This window comes from Macrobrachium nipponense, chromosome 36, assembly GCF_015104395.2.
Source record: "Macrobrachium nipponense isolate FS-2020 chromosome 36, ASM1510439v2, whole genome shotgun sequence".
Taxonomy (NCBI): Eukaryota; Metazoa; Arthropoda; class Malacostraca; order Decapoda; family Palaemonidae; genus Macrobrachium; species Macrobrachium nipponense.
This window is the reverse complement of record NC_087220.1, coordinates 41,618,581-41,638,586: the sequence shown is the minus strand read 5'-3', so window position 1 is coordinate 41,638,586 and position 20,006 is coordinate 41,618,581. Positions and strand designations below refer to the sequence as shown.

Here is a 20,006-nt window from a genome sequence, read left to right as displayed (position 1 = left end):
CGAAACTTCAATCTTTTGATGTATGCTTAAAGATGTAATTATATTCTTGTTTCACCAAATAAACATAAGAGTGAATACGGCTGAGCCATGCGATGATGATGCTCCACTGCAGTGTTTCCGCCCTACTTTTCGGAGGGTGGCTCACACGCGTGGAAACATGGATCCGCTGGTCCAGTCGGTTGTTCCCCCTCGTGAAAAAGTGTTTTTTCGAGTGAAAATGGGTCGCAATTTGGGGTCGTTTACCCTACTATTGATGCAAAAGCAGAGAAAAGCGCTGGGGGGTCTACTGTGGGGCTGGTGAACAATTAAATGACAATTTTGTCCAAAATTGCATTTTTTCCTAACTATACAAACCTGAGGTCCTTTACATAGGAAGGTAACTAGCGGCAGCTGGATAGTCGTAAGCTGTCGAACAAGGGGGTTTTCGGTAGTTACTGCTTGGTCCGACAGGCGCGCGCGCGCGACTGGGAGGTAACAAATCACTTTTTGCTTTTGCCCAAGCAAAAACTGCAGAGTGAGGGTGGCATGAGGTGGGACTATGTTTAAAAGGACCTCCCAGGTTTGTATAGTTAGGAAAAATGCAATTTGGACAAATTGTCATTTGTTCCGACACGGCATACAAACCTTCGGTCCTTTTACAATAGGAAGACTCACTTCTTGGTGGGAGGAATCTGAGTCTTTTGTGAACAGACTGGTGTTCGCCCAACCTTGGAAGTCTCCCTGGTCGTAAGAGCGAGGGAGGGATCCAAGCCTCTGTCCGATTGATCGGGGTGTGCACCGCAGGATCAATGGTCAAACCTCTGGACCGAGTACTAGAGAGAGGCATGCGTATCTCTTCGTACCAGCAATGTAAGAACTTGTTCCTGTACAGGAGCAAATATAAAGTCATGGGTTTGACTCTTGTAGGCATCCACCCTTCCCCCCCTTGTAGAAGGAAGTGGTGGATATTCTGCTCCTATCCCTAGTGAAAGGGGATAGGATGGGGCTCTGTCATATAGCTCACCTGCATCTCGTCCTCATCCAGCGTAGTGACGACCGTGGCCCTCTGCCCACAGGTAGAGGAGGAGGAAACGATGGGAAGAGAGAGCCAGTCACTCACTCACTCACACATCCATCCACACAGTCACACCAGGACTCGATGCTGTTTCAGCCTGCGAGGGTCTGGGTTAGCTACACAACTTGTTGAGCAGCCACCACGGGTCCCAAGGAAAAGGTATCCAAGGACCTGTGGGCAATATCCCGAAGGTAGAAGGACGTAAAGGTAGTCTGGTTGGACCAGACCCCTGCCTTCAGGACCTGCGCCACGGAGAAGTTCTTACGAAACGCCAACGAGGGGCCAATACTTCTGACTTCGTGAGCTCTCGGACGGGACGTACGGATGTCGTCACTACCATCAGCCTCATACGCCCTCCTGATGACCTCACGCAGCCAGAATGAAAGAGTGTTCTTGGATACTTCTTTCTTGGTGACCCCGGTGCTAACGAAGAGGCGTCGACACTCAGGCCTGAGGTGTCGAGTTCTCTTCAGATAGCGCCGTAGCGCCCTCACAGGACAAAGCAGCATCTCATCCGCATCATTATCGGTGAAGTCCAATAGGGAGGGAATCGTGAATGACTCGAACCTGTCGTCAGGGATCGACGGTTTCTGAGTCTTCGCAACGAAGTTCGGGACGAAATCGAGCGTCACAGATCCCCATCCCCTGGAGTGTCGTACATCATAGGAAAGACCATGAAGTTCCCCTACTCTCTTCGCCGATGCCAGGGTCCAGCAAGAAGAGGGTCTTGAGGGTCAGATTCCCTGTCTGACGACTCTCGGAGTGGCTCGAACGGCGTTCGAGTCAGACTACCTAAGGACGAGAGTCACATCCCACGCAGGGGGGCCTGAGTTTCCCTGGGTGGCAAGACCTTTCGAAGCTCCTCATAAGCAAGGAGATCTCGAACGAGTTCGAGATGTCCAATCCCCTCAGTTTCAGGACGAGCGCCAAGGCGGCTCTGTATCCTTTGACTGTGGGGACAGAGGGAGCTTCTCTCGGCGAAGAAAAACGAGGAAATCCGCTACCTGCTGAAGAGTGGCTCTGAGAGGAGATAGACCCCGGTCTACGACAACCAACCACAGAAGACGGCCCACTTCCCCTGGTACACAGCTGCAGAGGACTGACGGACGTTTCCAGCCATCTCTGTTGCTGCGCTACGAGAAAAGCCTCTCGTTCGCAAGAGATGGTGGATAACAGCCAGCCGTGAAGACGTAGAGACTGGACTGCTCGGTGGTACCGCTCGACGTGTGGCTGGGCGAGAAGGTTGTGCCAAGGGGGAATCTCTCTCGTTTCTCCTGCGAGAAGAGCCAAGCAGGTCCTGGATACAAATGGCCTGTGGCCATTTGGGAGCCACCAGGATCATCCTGAGATTCGGGGGTGACCAGTGCTCGACTGATCACCTTGCGAATCAGGCTGAACGGGGGAAAGGCATAGGCGAAGAGGTTGTCCCACGGGTGTTGAAGAGCGTCCTCTGCAGCTGCCCATGGGTCCGGCACACGGCCGAGAAAGAACACCTGGAGCTTCCTGTTGTGCCTGGGTGGCGAACAGATCCACGACTGGTCGCCCCCACAGGTCGAAGAGCCTTTCCGCCACGTCCTGGTGTAGAGACCATCGGTCCCTATCACCTGATCCCGACGGCTGAGCGTGTCTGCTACTACATTCCTCTTCCTGGAATGTAGCGTGCCGACAGCTCTATTGAGTGTGCCTCGGCCCACTCGTGCACCTGCCGAGATCAACTGGTACAACGGGAGAGACACTAGTCCCCCCTGTTTTGTTGACGTAAGCCACCACCGTGGTGTTGTCGCACATCAACACCACTGAGTGTCTCATCAAGCGGATCCTGGAACTCTTGGAGAGCGAGGAACGCTGCCTTGAGTTGCCAGTACATTGATTGATGAAGGTGCTTGTCGTTCTCGTCCCACACCCCTGAAGTCAGCAACTCCTCCAGGTGTGCGCCCCATCCCTCGGTCGATGCGTCTGAGAACAGCTGCATGTCCGGGGGGGGAGTGCGCAGTGGCACTCCTCTTAAGAGGTTCCTGTCGTCCAGCCACCAGGCTAGGTCCTGCCTCACCTCCTGTGTCAGTGACACTGGAAAGCTTGGGGGATCCGTCGCCTGTGACCAACTCTCCTTTAGTCTCCACTGAAGAGACCGCAGGTGAAGACGCCCGTGAGGGACTAACTTCTCGAGTGACGACAGGTGTCCGATCACGACTTGCCATCGCTGAGCTACCTGTTCCTGCCGAGACAGGAACTGGTTGGCTGCCTCCCTGAATCTGCTGATCCGCGAGTCTGCGGGGAAGACTCGCCCTGCTACCGTGTCGATCAGCATACCCAGGTACTTCATCCTCTGCTTGGGCTCGAGATCGGACTTTTCGAAGTTCACAACGATCCCCAGATCGCGACAGAACTCGAGCAGTCGATCCCTGTCCTGTAGCAACTGCGAGCGGGAGCTCGCCAGGACTAACCAAATCGTCGAGATACCTCATCAGACGTATCCCGTGCGAATGGGCCCAAGCAGACACCAGAGTGAACACTCGCGTGAACACCTGTGGGGCGGTTGAGAGACCGAAGCAAAGTGCCCTGAACTGGTACAACCGTCCCGTCGAGGATGAGCGGAGGTACTTTCTGGAGGACTGATGAATGGGTATTTTGGAAATACGCATCCTTCAAGTCCACTGAAAGCATGAAATCGTTCTCCCTGATGGAGTCGAGCACTGAGCGTGCCGTCTCCATCGTGAACCGGGTGTGGCGAACAAAGCCGGTTCAGGGGAGAGAGATCTATCACCGGTGCGCCAGCCTCCCGTAGACTTTTCCACCAGGAAGAGTCGACTGTAAAAGCCCGTGACTGATCCGTGACGATTTCTACAGCTCTCTTGCTCAGCATGGTCTTGATCTCCTGTCTCAGTGCTACGTCCTTCGATGACCCTGGAACGTACGACTGCTGTTGGACCGGGTTGGAGGTGAGGGTGGCCGAGATTCGAAGGGTGGGTAAAGATATCCCTCCCGAAGGACATCTACAATCCAGGTCTCGGCGCCGTAGCGCTGCCAAGTTGCCCAATGGCTGGCCAGCACCCCCCCACTTCCGGCAGCAGGTGAGGGGGAACGCCGTCCCTAGCGTTTCCCCCCTTTCTTCGACTTCTTCCCCAGAGCCTCCACGGGAGGAGGAGGGCTGGAGGAGGCTGGTTACGGCTCCCCTTGCCAGAAGTCGAAGAAGACAGAGTCATTCCCGGGGCTTCGACGACAGCTACCGTCTTAGCCACCGAGGAAGCGCTAGCCGAGCTCTTAGACTTGGCCGCAGTCCGAGGCTGCCCAGAAGCCTTCGAGACTGCCTGGTGAACCAGCCGGTCACTGTCGTCAGTGCGCCGTCTGTCCACCGCAGCGTCCACCATCTCTCCTGGGAAGAGAGACGTGGAACTCTCCGTAAAGGTCCGTTGCGAAGTCCCAACGCCGCTTCACGCCCGGCCGCCCTGGAAACCCGAGTAAGGACAGCGTCCCTTCGTCGGAGAACCAGGTTGGCCCACAGGTTCACCGTCTGGTGGGCAAAGGAAGGAGATGGCTCTTCCCCCAGACTGGCAAAGTCTCCTGAAGGCCGAGTCATCTTCGGGAGAAATTCCCCCGGAGTTGGCTGCGACCTTAGATACTGTGAGGGACCACAGATCTAGCCAGGAGACGGCCTGGAAAGCTGCCATGGCGGTAGATTCCAGGCTGAGTGCCTCTTGCTGCGAGAACCACAGGTTCTCGGACAGGAGCTGCTGCAGAGACACACCCGGAGTTAGCCTGGCTAACTCCGGGTTCACCTGTTTTGGGCGGCATCGGGTCTTCAGATGGCACGTAAAAACGCCGCTGTCGCAGCAGAGGAGGTGGAAGCAGCTTGCTCGACCTGCCAGACTTGAGCGAACCGTCTTGTCCGGAGACAAGCGATTCAACCTGGTCCAGCACCGAGTCCGCAAGCTCAGAACGCGGCAAGCCCACCGTCGGTCTGGGTTCCCTCTTCGGGCCCCAGAACGACTCGAGCCGGGACGTGGGCTCGGATGGTGGGAGCGGCGATCCTTCCGCGAGGTCGTTGTGCTGACGAATCAGCGCAATAACCTCGGCAAAGTTCCTCTGGATCTCAGGAGTGACTGCGTCCTGCGGAGTCGGACCGTCCAGTCCCCTCAAACAGGAGCACCTCCCGAGACCCTCCTCCCTCAAGGAGAGGAGCAGCGACAGACCCCTCTCGGTCTCCTCCAACCACCTGTGCGTACGACCTGGCTGGTCCGAGAACCGAGCCTGGTACGTACGACGACGTGGTGGGATCCTGAGGGGCGCACCCCTCACGATCACTCCTCAATACCTCGCCCCTCCCGGTGTAACCCGAGGAGGTTGAAGGTATGGGAGAGGAAGACCTGACGCTCCCTCCTCGCTCGCTGGCAGAACCAGCGGGCTTGGAAGACTGCAGGCGATCGCCAACCCGCCGTGGCGATCGAGCTGCAGACCTAGTCGAGCCGTCTCGCTGTGGAGAACGGCTGGACCGAGAACAGCGGCCCCGGTCGTCTGTGTCAGAGGAGCTGGTGCTGGTCGCCGTACCCGATCGCTCTCTGTGAGAGTGACGGTCAGGCGACCGGCGAGCTCCACTGTCACGGTGAGATCGGTGCGATATCCTCACGGTGCGTCAGTTCGCTGGTACCAGCCGTGGCTGGTGCCGGCGAACGGGGGGACCTCTTCCCAGCCTCAGCCCCGTGGCCGGTCATGGACCGTCACGTCCGCCGCCGGGTAGCCAGCTGCTCGCCGCGAGAGCGAGAGCTGGTCTGGTGAGAGTCGCGTGAGCGGCTGTCACCAGTCTTCCGCTCCGTGCCGTGAACCTGACGCTGAGCGGACTCAGAGGTCTGGTTCCTGGCTGCACGGTCGCTGGTAGGCGACCGTACACTCGGTACCTCTCGCGAACGAGCGGCCGAGACGGACCCTGCTGCTGTGGCCGAACCACTGACAGCAGGTGAGGAAGTGCCGGTGTTAGCCGGCACTCCTCTGGTCCCCGTAGTCTTCTTCCTTGCGGAAGAAGAGACGGGTCCTGCCCCCGAAGGAGCAGGGTGACCAGCGGAAGAACCCCCCCGTCTCACCAGAGCGAGACGGCCCTTAGAAGTTCCCGAAGGAGACTTCTTAGGGGGGGGGTGGGGGGGGGGGGAGGCGACCTTCTTCTTCTTCGGCGGGGGAGCCTTAGAAGAAGAAGGGGAAGAGGCGGCAGACGACGACGACGACGAAGAAGACGATGAAGACGACGACGACACCTTCCTCCTCTTCTTCTTCTTCTTCGTCAACCTTCTCAGGACCGACGTCAGATCTGTCATCCAGGACGGAGCCGGGGCTGCTGTTGCCGAAGCAACAGGGCCCGGACGCACCTGTCCGAACAGATCAGCATCGGAAGCAGCGGTGCCAGGAACAGGGACAACATCCGCAGGTGCAGGCATCACAGGAACGGCAGAAGAGACAGCAGGAGCAGGTACAGGAACGGCAGCAGTGGTCAACGTCACGTCCGTGGACAGCAGCTGGGCAGGTACGGCAGACTGTGTAGGCGGTCCAGATGGGCGGACCAGCGGCACAGACATCCTAGGTACCGGTGGGAGGTCCAGGGGCGAGCTCTTCGGGCACACGAAGTCCGGTCGCGGCAGCACGGCAAACCCAGGTGGCGGCATCACACTCCCCCGAGTTACGGCGACTGGCCCCTGCACCGTGTAGTGGGTGTCACAGAGACCGCGTGCTGGGTGTACACCAGGTGAGGAGGTGAAGCGTAGCCGGGTGTTGTAAGGGTCGTGGTGGTGGTCGTGACCGTTGCATGGGTGACCGCCACGGAGCCAGCGAGATGGTAGAGCAGCCCTGGACACTCGGCACGCCCTGCAGCCCCAACGATGCCCACACCTGTCCCGAGTCATCCTTCGCGGCAACCGCACCTGAGGAGGCAAAAGTCGGGTGTATTAGGGGGATCCTCTACCCGCTCGCGCGAAGACGAACGGATAGAGGACCCAGAGTACAACTCGACGTCAGGGTATCTAGCGCCCTCCTCCACACTCGACAAGTCAGGAGAGGAGAAGGACCTAGACACCCCCCCCCGAAGGGAAGGCGCGAGACGTGGAAGTTGAGCGGGCGGCAGGAAAGAAGACGAAGTGTCCGTCACCAAAGGAGTCGCGGGAGAGCTTTCCGACGACTCCTTTGCAGGCCTTCGCTTCTTCCTGCCCTCATACAAAGTCCACTGCGCCTCCGACCAATCATTACAAACATCACAAGGCTCGGCTCGGGTGCATTCGCGCCCCCGACACCGAGCAGCACACACTATGATGGGTCTATCTCCGGGAAAGAGCGGAACTTCCCGCATCTACGCCCTTCGGTACCCGGGCATAGTCTCCGTGGGGTGGGGTAGCGAGGCGAGAGATTCCATCATTTATCAAATTCAGTTGAATTAATATGAAAAGAGAGAATTGATTGTACTTACAATGAACTCTTTCATACACAAACACAACCCAATACTCAAGAAAGCAAACGACGAGAAGCGGGCAGAGAGCGTCGAACACACCACGTCCACTGCGCTGTGAGGCCGAAAGCAAAAGTGATTTGTTTACCTCCCAGTCGCGCGTCCGCGCGCCTGTCGGACAAGCAGTTAACTACCGAAACCCCTTGTTCGAAAGCTTACGACCTATCCCAGCTGCCGCTAGTACCTTCCTATTGTAAAAGGACCGAAGGTTTGTATGCCGTGTCGGAACAATTGTCTAATTCTACAGTATAGTGCACGGACTGCGAGGAACGTAATGGCGGATACAACATCCACTAGGGATTGAGGCGTCCAATGTATTTTGCCGTGTTTAGTTCTGGCCCCATTGGGATTATAATTACAGTCGTCCGAATAAATATTACTTAAAATTAAAATTCTTGTTCAGGAGGTAAAACTGCATAGAAACACAGCAACTGCCATAGTCTGGGCCGCAGCAAAATACCTAGTACCCTATATCTACCATAAATTGATACAAACACGGGCAAAAGTACCTTGCAGCAACCACTACCTATATTCTACTGAAGAGACGACTGTGGGACTCTATTTATAATTATCTTTGAAGGTCATGGTAGGGCTACCTATTTCCTCTTGACACTCCTGACCAATTTGGTAGCTAGGTACCTAACTAAACAAGTGCCATAAGTGCCCCTCATCACGAGCCACAAGAAAATGGAAAACGATTCCACACTGCGGGAGAGGAGATAAGAAAGACGGGTCCTGTGCCATGGGCAAGGACGAACGCCTTGGTAGGCCTAGACTAGATAAGGAGAAAACCATCAAAAACCTACTAAATATCATAAATACCTCCTACTTACGTAAGTTTCTATAAATAAAAGAGGTTCTACGCACTTAAAAAGTTTTAAAATTGGCATCTACTTACATAAAGGAGATCCAGACAAATAGATACTCGGCTGGATTCAGTACATACTAAAGGAAGAAGTCTACGGTGGAAGAGGTTTGTTTTGAGTCTAATGGGGAGCAGCATTAGCGGGCAAAACACATGGAATTGGATGGACGGGCTGTGGCTCCCCCAGGATGGCTTGTGATTGGCTGATATCGCTGTTTCCGAAATCATTGATTCACTGGCGGTATATGTGCACATTATTTCATTAATCCATCTGACTTTAGATATATATAAACGTAAATCCTTCATAATTTCTTATATAAATGATAAAAATGCAGATTTATACTGATATTATGCCAATATAATCACACGAAAGACGAACTTTTATCAATAGTCAATGCGGATCTAACACAAACGAACGGATGGCTTCGTAGTATGTCAACAATAGTACGTATATTTATCTCATTGTGGGAAAATACGAAATACACCTGGCTATGCGGGTGCAAATAAAAGGCCTTTTAATAATTTTTGTCTGTAAATTACATTAGTGGGATATTAGCCTAAAGTATTGCTTTGATTGATACTCTTCATACATACGTAGATAGCTATACTCCATAAACGGCATTGGTCAGAAGTCAAGTAGGTGAAGGGAGGGAAGTTAAGGAACAGCTGACGTGACGTTGGCTGAATGGCGGGAAATTTCAGTTAATGCGTGTCAATGGTACTGAGATTTTCTTTTCAGAATGCTTTGCATATTTACAAAAAATTTTCCTCGGTGTGGCGAAAAATAATCCAGGTCGGGCCATGAAACCACAAACCTGACTTACTCAAAAGAGACATTGAAATACCTCGCGTAACTAAATCAGCAGGATCCTCGCTCTTGACTATAACAATCTGATGTTATGACTGGACTGCAAGTCCTTGATGTGGCGAAAAAGATGGACTTATAGTGGACTGTATTGTATGCTTACGTTGTTACTTGGTCAAAAACCGCTAAAAGCCTTACGTAACAACTCCACAAAACTTCCTTTGTGGTTTCTAAATTACGGGGAGATATCTCTCAACCCAATTCATTATTAACGAGGATAACACACCAATATCATTAATGAATAGTAGCACAATTAAGTACTTTCACTTACTGAGCAGTCCTTGTAGACATGAACTTAGATCATAAATCGCTACACTAGATACGACGAGAGGTACGTGCCTCTCTCTCTCTCTAAATGTTGCGAGTGCGCACGGTTGATTTTCAGACCTTAGAGGACCGCTGTGTTATCTCGTTTCTAAAAGTTATTTGCATAACCTTAAAATATGAACACAATAAAGGTTTATCAGATCAATTCATATTCACCATCAACAAAACTGAAACATAGGAAAAATGAAATAAAATCGAAGGATATTGAAACGCATTTGATAAATGTAAAGTTGAAATTAATTTAATAACTAAAAGTTAAACATATCAAAGAGTAATAACATATAAGTGACAATGAAATTAATCACTCAAGGGAATTGTAATCAATGGCACTCAATGAAACAAATTACGACAAAATTCTAAGAATCAGGGCAATCGCACTTTCTAAATCCACACACACATCACTACACAACACTAGATACGGGTCACCTCAAAAGTTGAGCCAAGAAGCTGTTCGTTCCGTCCTGCATTCGGGTTTTGTTGGGGAAAAGAGAAGTTATTCAATTACCACGAATGTAGAACTGACGTACAAGGTTTTTCATGAACATAAAAAAACAAAAAAACTTTACAATAATGATCAAGTTCGTTGTCAAAAATAAATTCCAACAAATATAATAGTGTGCAACTTCAACATATTTAATTATGTATGAATAATTGGTGGTGTGTGTCAGTACAGTTTTGGGCGATATCATGCCCATACATTGTACTACGCACATACGCATACACACCCCTAGAGGGGCACGCAAAGGAGCGTTCAGAGGGGCGAACTACTACCCTTCCTTTCCCCTCCCGATCTTTTGACCTCTCCTAATGGCTTCTCTGGCGAGAGGCACAAACAAGACCCAATAATACCTTCAACTCTTACCATACGTAATATGCGCAATACATTCACCAAGAGCAATTCATATACATAAAGACAAATGAATTATCTAAACAACAGTAATTATACTTCGTTGGTTAAAAACGTCTACTGACGTTTACGTCAAAAGACTTCGTCTTTGTGTAAAACCATCTTTTCGGTGCTAAGTGCACCACAGATACTACGTACTAGACTAGAACATAGCAAAATCAGATAATATAATGTTAAGTGTCATTCTCAAATAGATGTGGTTCTTTCACCCTTATTATGTCATGCAATGTAGACGTACATATCTTTACAAAATATATGGGCATGCGAATATATTTGGTTTTCACATGAATACAAATACAGTAACATAGTTCCTGTCTGTCGATTACCTGACAAGACGGCAATACGCAGTGAAAATCAATCAATAATTTCTTATGAGACAGACACTAATAACTATAATAACAAAAGAAAAATAGGCATGGAGACAAGTGAATACACAAAAATATTAGAAAATAAAATCGTTGTGAGAGGAATTCCTCACACCCTCCCCCACCAAAATTCATACAACACATGTATAATGTCCTTATAACGCTCCTTCTCGAATCAACTGTTTTCTGTGTTCGTCGGCCTTAGCAGCAGTTCTTCTCATGTGGGCCGACGATCAGAACATCACTTGTAGAGGCGGGGAACCTGTTTTTAGGTCGTAGAGTCATCCTCAGCAACACTCTATGCCGTCTCCCGACGTCCTTGGTTTCGGTCCTCTCCATCGTCTTTGTTGTTTTGTTTATTATGGCTAGCTCGTTTAAGGCCTCGCTGGTCTTCGCCTACTTCATTCTGTCCCGCTTTCTGTTGTCGATTCCTCTCTGACATTACATTCGAGTGGAATGACTTGATTCAATGGTCTCGTAAAATTTCCACTTGCTGTTTTTATCTCGACTGTCCTTATAACATTATCAGGACCTGCGTGGAGTTTCTCGATGATTCCCAAAGGATACTTGTGTCTTTTACAATTATCATTTACTATAAGGACCAAATCTCCTATGCTTAATTGGACAGATGGCTAAAAAAGACTCGATGTTTCTGTGCCTCTCTCTAAGAGAAGACAAATAGTCCTGTCATGTAGCCACAATAATTTCTCAAACTTTCTTATCGTCTCACACAGTCTTGCATAGTTCTCCCTCAATTCGACGTTCTCATTGAAAAGGAACGTAGACGAACTTGTTCAAAGAGGAGGGCGCCATTGTAACAGCGCTGACGTATAAGAGTCTGGCAGGGGTGAGCGCGATGTCGGCGTTATCTTCGTTGACATATGTTAGTGGCCTGTTATTGATGATATTGATGATGTTCTCGGCTTCAGCGACGATGGTACCGAGTTCTATAAACGAAACTTCTTCTTTACAGTGCCCTTTGTAAGCACGATTTCACCACTCCGATCAGTCCTCTCGTAAAAGCCGCCCTTTCCATGGTGATCGGGTGTTGCGAACTTCCATTCTAAATTATGATCCGTCATATAATTTCTTACTTCGGGCTCTTCGCTGATATCTCTTAGAAATTTACTTTAACTGGCTGCAATGAAGTTTGGCGCATTACCTTACTTATTAAAACTTTCGGAAGTCCGTTCCTTGCCGCGAATTGTCTAAAAACGAAGAGGAATTCTTGTGCATTCATGGATTTGCACACATATAGGGCAACCGCTCTTGACGTAGCGCATTTAAACAAAACAAGACATAACGCCTTCTCGTTCTCAGCTTCATTTTCAGACACATTAATGTTTCCCGTATAGTCGACGCCCGACGACACAGGAAAAAGGGACTTGATGCTTAACTCGTTCGGGTGGTAATGGGGGAAATCCAGGCAGACTTAGAGGTTTTTTTTATTTTGTGCTTTCTTACACAATAAGCACTCTTTCAGGATCTTCTTAACAGACTGTCTCATTTTTCCAGCCCAAAACTGTTGTCTCAATATAACACACAATGTATTCGTGTTGCAGTGCAAGTTGAGTAGTGATAATGAGACACTGTAAGTTGCCATAAGGGGTGTCGACTGGCGACGTATACTGGATGCGTTAGCGAATTCTGCATTATGAAGTCTTCCTTGGGACCGAATGACACCACGTTTCATCAACATAAAGTCCTAATTGTCTGATAAGATCCTTAACTCATAGGGAACACTAGAACTGGTTTGTACCCATTATTAGTTCAACGCATAATATAGCGTTGGAAAGCTTGACGCTGCATGATTCTGATTAAGACGAGTAAATTATTACTTCCTCCCCTGAATTTATCAGGAAATATTCTTCCTAACCCAAACAAGTTATCTACCTAGAATCCTTAATGCGTGTTTCAATAGAAGAACTCAGAACAATTAAATACAAGTGCATCATTCATCATTTGGGTCTCAAAACTGGTTCTACAATAATTTCATTTACATTAACTGACTCGATGTAAACTACATCCTCTTGTTCTGGAAACTTATTTTTGTCAATAATCCAGGTCGGGCCATGAAACCCAACAAACCTGACTTACTCAAAAGAGACATTGAAATACCTCGCGTAACTAAATCAGCATGGATTATCCTCGCTCTTGACTATAACAACCTGATGTTATGACTGGACTGCAAGTCCTTGATGTGGCGAAAAAGATGGACTTATAGTGGACTGTATTGTATGCTTAACGTTGTTACTTGGTCAAAAACCGCTAAAAGCCTTACGTAACAACTCCACAAAACTCCCTTTGCGGTTTCTAAATTACGGGGAGATATCTCTCAACCCAATTCATTATTAACGAGGATAACACACCAATATCATTAATGAATAGTTAGCACAATTAGTACTTTCACTTACTGAGCAGTCCTTGTAGACATGAACCTAAACTCAGATCATAAATCGCTACACGAGTGCTCACGGGGTTGATTTTCAGGACCTTAGAGGACTGCTGTGTTATCTCGTTTTCTAAAAGTTATTTGCATAACCTTAAAATATGAACACAATAAAGGTTTATCAGATCAATTCATATTCACCATCAACAAAACTGAAACATACGAAAAATGAAAATAAAATCGAGGGATATTGAAACGCATTTGATAAATGTAAGTTAAAATTAATTTAATGACTAAAAGTTAAACATATCAAAGAGTAATAACATATAAGTGACAATGAAATTAATCACTCAAGGGGAATTGTAAATCAATGGCACTCAAATGAAACAATTACGACAAAATTCAAAGAATCAGGGCAATCGCACTTTCTAAATCCACCCCACACACATCACTACACAACACTAGATAACAGGGCCACCTCAAAAGTTGAGCCAAGAAGCTGCTGTCCGCGTTCCGTCCTGCATTCGGGTTTTGTTGGGGAAGTTATTCAATTACCACGAATGTAGAACTGACGTACAAGGTTTTCATGAACATAAAAAACTTTACAATAATTATCAACTTCGTTGTCAAATAAATTCCAAATCTAATAGTGTGCAACTTCAACATATTTATTAAATGTAGTCAATTAATTGGTGGTTGTGTTGTGTCAATAGAGTTTGTGGGCGATATCAAGCCCATACTGTGTACTACGCACATACGCATACACACCCCTGAGAGGGGCACGCAAAGGATCGTTCCAGAGGGGCGATCAAAACTACCCTTCCTTTCCCCTCCCGATCTTTTGACCTCTCCTAATGGCTTCTCTGGCGAGAGGCACAAACAAGACCCAATGACACCAACTCTTACCATACGTAATATGCGCAATACATTCACCAAGAAAAATTTCATATATATAGAGACAAAAAAATTATCATAACTAAAACAGTAATTATACTTAGTTACTAAAATGTCTACCGACGTTATGTCAAAAGACTTCGTCTTTGTGTAAAACTATCCTTTCGGTGCTAACCGCACCACAGATACTACGTAGCCAAAATCAGATAATATAATGTTAAGAGTGTCATTCTCGAGTAGATGTGGTTCTTTCACCCCTTATTATGTCATGCAATGTAGACGTCATATCTTTATAAAATATATGGGCATGCGAATATATTTAGTTTTCACAGAATACAAATACAGTAACATAGTTCCTGTCTGTGCGATTACCTGACAGACGGCAATAACGCAGTGAAAATCAATCATAATTTCTTATGAGACAGACACTAATACTATAATAAAAGAACCATAGCGTGGAAACAAGTGAATACACAAAAACATTAGAAAATAAAATCGTTTGGAGAGGAATTCCTCACCCAATATATAACATATACAAGGAAAAATCTTTGAAAGATAGTTTACATACAGCTGAAATCAAATAAGTATAAATATACTAGAACATCATCTCTTAAATATCCAAGAAGATTGTAACAGTGAATACATCCAATGATCAATCAAACCCTGTAATTACGAAAATTATTAGAAAATGCACCACTGATTTAAAGCAACCCACTCAACCGACAACTGCATCTATCTACCAATAGAAAATGTGGTATCCTGGTTATGCTCGACCAAAGTGCAGCATTTTGATACAGTTGACCATTATCCACTGCTCGAATAGACCTGAGAACAGTATTGAATGATAATGCACCCAAATGGTACAAAAGCTACTTGAAACACAGGAAGGCTACAGTGGTTTTATCAACGTGAAATCTGAAAATTAAAATCCTAACTAATGGAGTGCCCCAAGGCAGCGGTCTGGGTCTACTGCTATTTGACATTTCCACAATTAGAATTATCTAGAATTCTAAACAAGCTACTGACTATATGCTGATGATACCAAGTTCTATTTTCCTCTCGATACAGTAAAAGATGCGAATTGGTAAAATGGATGTCGTGAAGGAACTGCAACTCAATGAAGACAAAACTGAGTGTATGCTATTTTGGATCTGATAGTGAACTACAAATATAAAACACTCCAAAAGAATAATCATTGGCTCGTCATCCATAAACATTGTAGCAAGAGTGAGAAACTTAGGAGTTTGTATGGTGTTTTTACATTTCTTGGAACCAATGGTTATTCAGCTGTGGCGGGATTACAAGCTTAAAAAACAAGTGACAAATCTCCCCCTAACATAAACCTAATCACTCCAGCTGCCAAACCCACCCTCAGTCACACTTTCCTCTTTACACTACAGAATACAAGCAGGACAATTGACCTACACTTACACACAGGAAAAAAACAAACACATGTACTTACCCACCACTCCAGATACTCCAGGTTATGCTGTGCTGTCCGCCGGTCAAGGTCGCTGAGACACCAACAACAACCACCAAGAACCACAACCCACAACAACACAACACCCAAGGACTACAACCAACAACCAAGGAACACAACAACAACTCAATAACCAAGGACCACAACAACAACAACCGAGGAACGCGACCACAACTCAACAACACAGTAAACAACCAAGGAGCACAACCACAACCTAACAACACAGCAAACAACCAAGGAACACAACCTCACACATAACAACAAAACTCAACAACACAACAAAAGACCACTGAACAAAACGACAAAAAAATCACAACAGCACAGGCACACACAACTCTAAGCAAACAAACAACTAACTTAACTTAACAACCCCTCAATTAACAAAAAACACACAACTCGGCTGAATATCAATGCCCTCAACCAACTGCTCCAAACACTACTGACTGTCACAGGCTCTAACCCAAGACTGACTAAAAAGACTCACTCATAACACAGAATCTGATCTCCAACAGCACCAGCAGACAACCCAGAACCCACCAACAGCCAATTCAGTTGTTAACCTTCCAACCACTAGTTAACCACCCCCCACCCCTCTCTCTCTCTCTCTCACACACACACATACACACAGACGTTTGTCAAATGGAACTCCATAACTCCTCCATATTTCCTTCCCCCGTTACATTTAACATCTTGCACTTACAACACCCACACTAAATAGCCTTCCGCAACACCCGAGGATGCTCGGACGCAGGTCCCCTGGATCTTGTTTGAGGGCCCTCATACACACTCTCAGTTACACCACCACCAACTTCTCCCAGACCACTTCCAGTCAGACTACCATTACTATCTCTCTCACTACCATCTTCCCAAAAATCCCATTCACTACCTCATCTACCCCTTCCCTTCCAACTCTTGCCGAATATCTCTCGTAACTCTGCCACAAATCACTTACCTCATTTACACTTCTGCCAAACTCCCAAGAGACTCATTCATACTGCCAACTACATCCTTACCACCTGATTCCCTTCCTGGTGAAACTTCACTAAACTCTGACAATTCAAACCCACCCAACTGAATCCCCTTTTCACCTAGTTTCCTGAATTCCCAGCCTGACTCATCCTCTTTTGCCTACACACACTCACTACATGACCTACCATTCCACATTCAACACACTTCGCACGCTGTTCTTTACACATCATAGCATAATGTCCGTTCTTCCCGCAGTTGCCCCAAACCAAGTTCATACGGGTACCCCGACATCCACTAGCTATGTGCCCTGCCTGTCCACACCTATAACATTTAATATCCCTATCTTTCTTACACTCACTACTCACTAAATGCCCTGTTTGCCCACACCCGAAGCACGCTCCTAACGCCCACTGACATTCATTCTTCCTGTGTCCTGGTTTACCACATCTATAACACTGCTGCTCTCGCTCACAGCTAACTGACCCTACTCTTCCAACACTCGCACTCGTATCTCTTTTAGGGCTAATTACACTCACGTTACTTGCCCTATCATTCATTCATACAAGCATGGGCGGCTGGGCTGGGAATGTTTCAAAAACAAGGGATTGATGCGGAAACTGATTTGACCCAAGGGGGTATAAACCTCTTTGATTTGACCTGCCATATCTAAACAAATCCTCTTTAAAGTCCAGAAAGGCTCTCTCTCTCTCTTGTCTGACCGAGCTGGAGTGCGGACGTGTGTTTTCCTGCTCCGTGAAATATTGTGTAGAGATGGCTGCCAGTGGCTTAGACAACCAGGAAGCTTTGTCACAGCCTATCCAGGAAATAGAAAACCTAGGTATCTTGGAAACAATTAACGAAGACGTGTACCCACAAGTTTTTCTTAAATCTTTGAAAAAGATATGCCAGTACTCTGCACACGATATCAAAGAAGTGCTTGATAAATGTCGTCAGGACTTATTAATATCCTTGAGAGACCTCCTGATAATATAAATATGTAGTGTATTTTCGGATTATGAAAAAAACCAGTGAAACGACTAGTGAAACATAAAATTGTGAGCAATATTATAACTCTTGGCACGTGCATAATTAATTCAACTAGAAATAAAGATCTAGATAAAATTTTCAATGAGCCAAAGTGCACTTAACTTGGATGATAATAGTTTGATTGTGGCAGAACTAGTTCAAACAGTATCATTACTTCAAGAAAGAGTCTATAAGCTCGAACAATCAATGGCAAAATATTCAGAAAATAGTGTTAATGAATCGCGCCAAACTCTCCCCCAGTCTCCTTTGATAAGGAACCCTGGCTTACTTACGAAGGAAACAGTGCAGGTGGACAGCCAGCCACTCCCTAACCCACCCCCTCCCCCACACTTCCCCCTATCCACAACACTTGTTTACACCAAGAGGAACGTGAAGATGATAACGAAGGCCAGGAGGAGAAAGGGAGGAGGAGGAAACAGTCCCTACGGACCAACGCAGTGTCATACCACCGGTCAAGAAAAAGAAAAATGGAAAAGCACGTCAAGAGCAAATTACTGAAGACAACATCGTAGTACAACCCCAAAGGTCAGTAGAAATATACATCGGAGGTGTCAGCAGCAATGCATCTATTAAGAATGTGGTTGATGAGTTAATTTTCCGAGGGCTTTCACAACAAGAAGTGAAAGTACGGTACCAGAGAAAAAGCAGAATACAGTGATGGAAGGTCATCCGTGGGCTGACGGTATAATTACTCGACCGTTCCTGCCCCACATTAGGAGAAGACAATTGGAAGCCGCCAAGAAGCCATCAACACAAAGTTTAGGTAGGCCTAGGCGGCCATTTCGAACGGGGTTTAGATGGAATACCCACTCCTACCAATCCCATGATAATACCCCCAACCCCAGGATCACCCCGCGCAATACCAAACTGAGGAATACCATTGGAGGCCACCCAATAGGCGGTCGGCAAATATAGGTCACTCAGCTCGACTACCATGACCTCTCCCATGACAACTACTGGTCACGAGCGTCTACGTGGGAATATGACTTCCCGCCTCTTCCATCAAGAGGCAGTTATCACACAAGAAGTGCTCGTCCCGGTCATTGGTACTGGGATAGCTAATCATGTGACTCCAAAAAACGATCTTTTGTGTGTAGAATATTTGAATGTACAGTCTCTCCTTAGTAAGATATGTGAAATTGAATTAATGCTCTTAAATAGAAATATTGATATATTATGTTTAACTGAGACTTGGTTAACCCCGAATGTTGTCGATTCACTCGTTGAATTTCCTATTATACAATATTTAGATGTGACAAAGGAAGAGGGTGGAGTTGTGTATTTATGTGAAAAAATAATCTTTTCTGTTAACATTTGTAATCTTAAGGTTCAAAGAGTAGAGGGGGTAGAAGAGGTTTGGCTCTCTGTATAATCTCGTAAGCTATACCTTCTGTTATCATTGGTTGCTTGTATAGACATCCGCATGCTTCAAATGATACTTTTAACTATATTTTGGATGTCCGAGAGAGGTTTCTTTAAAGAATAAATCAATTTATGTAATAGGTGATCTAAATGATGATTTGATGGCAGGTTCAGCAAAGATGCATAATATTATAAGAGTCACCAAATTAAATCAAATGATTAAATAAACCTACTAAAGTTAGCCCCATCTCATCCACACTACTAGACGTTTTAATAACTAACAAGCAGGAAAGTGTTATTAACATGGAGGTAAACCCAAGTATTGTAGCTGACCATGAACATATTTCATTTATCATAGATATTAAGAAGCCAAAGCGAAAACCAGTCATGGTAACCTCTAGGTGTATAAAATATTATTCTGCAGATTTGTTGTGCAATACATTGCTAGACCAAAAACTATTTCTAGATACAATCACGCATACTGATGACACAGATATTCAAACAGGAATTTTCAATGAAGTATATAATAACCACGAGGGAAATAAGGAGACCCAGTGCGCCTTGGATAGACGATGATCTCAAAAACAGAATGATTGAAAGGGACAAAATGCAAGAAAGGCTTAAACAAAATAGACCTGATGAAAATCTGAACAATGAGTATAAGGAATGAAAAACTCATCAATTCTAAGATGCGTACTGCCAAAGCTTATTATAACAAAGACAAGATCAAGAAAAGTAAATCTCGTAAAGAAACATGGAAAATTATGAATAATATTGTATCTACTAAAACAAATAAAAAGATTGAATACGACAACCCAAAAGCTAGAGCAGATCAATTTAAACCAATACTTTGCTAATGTAGTTAAAAATAACTTATGGTAAAACGCAGGAACAAATTCTACAAAAGTACGAAAATGAAGATGACAGAACCACTCAAACTAATCTTGGTAATAATATAAGATTGTTTAGACCTCAACCAGTTACAGTAGAAATAATAATAT

General features: G+C 46.4%; 1 protein-coding gene across 13 annotated transcripts in view; it reads right to left on the bottom strand.

Moving 5' to 3' along the window:
* Positions 1-20,006, bottom strand: part of LOC135203577 (uncharacterized) — a 139,970-nt gene that overhangs the window by 100,011 nt on the left and 19,953 nt on the right. For 4 of the 13 annotated variants that reach the window (XM_064233331.1, XM_064233333.1, XM_064233330.1 and 1 more), the window contains exon 1: positions 8,434-8,733. The exons of 5 other annotated variants lie outside the window; for them this stretch is intronic. The gene's annotated coding sequence lies outside the window, so the exon portion shown is untranslated. Of the gene's footprint in view, positions 1-8,433; positions 8,775-20,006 lie in introns of those variants that run through there. 4 more of the 13 variants (XR_010311957.1, XR_010311958.1, XR_010311959.1 and 1 more) reach the window with 4 other exon arrangements.